At 39.3% G+C, this 2,145-nt stretch overlaps 1 pseudogene; it reads left to right on the forward strand.

The window, feature by feature from the left end:
• The first annotated feature begins 574 nt into the window (after nucleotides 1-574).
• Nucleotides 575-1,522, forward strand: LOC130861625 (olfactory receptor 52H1-like; annotated as a pseudogene).
• The last annotated feature ends 623 nt before the right edge of the window (nucleotides 1,523-2,145 follow it).

Below are 2,145 nucleotides of genomic sequence, written 5' to 3' on the forward strand. Positions count from 1 at the left end.
AGCAAAAAACAGTATTGTCTGTGGATTCTAATGGTCTTGGTTCCGCCATTCACTTAAGATGAGATCTTGGGTAAGATAGCTCGCAGAGTTTTAGTTTTTGTAAAGAAAAAGATGTGGGGGATAGAAACACAGTTTCCAGAAGATTGTTCTAAATGAGGTAAGACTTTATAAGAGACTGGCCCACAGGAGGAGTCTCATTTTCCCAATTATGCCCCTACTTTTCTACTTTTCTTTCTCTCTCAGCATGTGGCTGCATTGTTTTTCTCTATACTTATATCTATACAGCAACATGTTACATTGACCCAGGGAAAACTGTCATTAAAATGGAAATAACATTGTATGCAGTTTGAAGAAGATTTTGGAGAGGCTTGGTAATTAGTACCAGAGTATGAGTCTGGGGAATATTTCTGGAAGAAATGAGCATTGCTCGTAATAGCAAAGGGAGGTTCTTTCTTGGCAGAGAGGTAAGAGAAGAACTCGCCAGAAGAAAACAGTGCAGGAAGAATTATCATACAGATTTTTTATGTTCATTATATACGATTTGTTTTAGGACACAGAAGCTATTCATCTGATCTCCATGGCCATGTATAACATGACTGGCTACAGCACAGGTACCTTCACGCCTTTGGGCATCCCTGGACTTGAGCAGTACCACATTTGGATCAGCATCCCCTTCTGCCTCATCTATCTTGTGGCCATTGTGAGTAATAGTATCCTTCTCTACCTCATTGCAGTGGAGCACAGTCTTCATGCACCATGTTCTTGTTCCTTTCCATGCTGGCTATTACTGATCTCATATTGTCTACTACCTGTGTCCCCAAGACTCAGCATCTTCTGGTTTGGTCCCCAGAAAATCAGTTTTCATGGCTGTCTCACACAATTATTCTTTCTGCACTACAGCTTTGTTCTGGACTCAGCTATACTGATGGCCATGGCATTTGACTGTTATGTGGCCATCTGGTCACCCTTGAGATACACCACTATTCTTACCCCCAGGACCATTGTCAAAATTGCTGTGGGAATCTCCTTCAGAAGCTTCTGTGTTTTTGTCCCATGTGTTTTCCTTGTAAATCGTCTTCCCTTCTGTGGGACACATAGCATCCCTCACACATACTGTGAGCACATATGTGTTGCCTGGCTTGCCTGTGCTGACATCTCCATCAATATCTGGTATGGGTTTTGTGTTCCCATCATGACGGTCATCTCAGATGTGATTCTAATTGCTATTTCCTACATCCTCATCCTCTGTGATGTCTTTCACCTCTCTTCCCAAGATGCTCGCCAGAAGGCCCTGGGCACCTGTGGTTCCCATATCTGTGTCATCCTCATGTTCTATATACCAGCATTCTTCTCCATCCTTGCACATCGCTTTGGACATAATGTCCCTCGGACCTTTCACATTATGTTTGCCAGCCTCTATGTTATCATCCCACCTGCACTCAACCCTGTTGTCTATGGAGTAAAGACCAGGCAGATCCGAGACAAAGTCATTCTTCTGCTCTTTCCTAAGAGAACCTATTGATACATGCCTGAAGTTTAGGAAGCAGGGAAATGTGGTTTTATTTTCTTTGTTCTTTTAGGCAGAAGTCTTCTCAGTTGCAAAAAATTTTAAAATTTTAGTCTAGGAAATAACATATATACATATATTAATATACATATATGTTATTTCTGGAAACTAGAAAATGGCAATTTATTTTGATTGCTCTAAGGTGATACAAAACAATTGAAAAAATATGATCAGTATCTCTTTTTCTTTATAAAAGTTATCCCAAGGAATATGAATATTCTTTTCATATTTATACATCATAGTAATTTCTACATTGCAATAGAGCAAGAAATTTCTACCATAATGACTGTGAGGTTCTGGATTTTTAGTTTGGTTACTTCAATCTATTTCTAGATGGCATTGAGTATAGGTCTTGGCATGTACTTGGTGCATAAGCAATATTAATCAAGAAAAAATGGCAAATAATCATAAAATTAATAAATTGAGACTGTAGATGTTTATTTTGGACAAAGGAAGGAAGAAAGCAGTGATAAAACCCAAAGCTCATTTTTACTCAATCTTGAGAAAGCCAAAGGAGATGGGGGTGGGTACAGTGTACTAAGAAGCTAAATTCCCATGGTCAATAAGATGGAAAGGCA

The sequence above is a fragment of the Hippopotamus amphibius genome, chromosome 9 (genome assembly GCF_030028045.1).
Source record: "Hippopotamus amphibius kiboko isolate mHipAmp2 chromosome 9, mHipAmp2.hap2, whole genome shotgun sequence".
Classification (NCBI taxonomy): Eukaryota; Metazoa; Chordata; class Mammalia; order Artiodactyla; family Hippopotamidae; genus Hippopotamus; species Hippopotamus amphibius.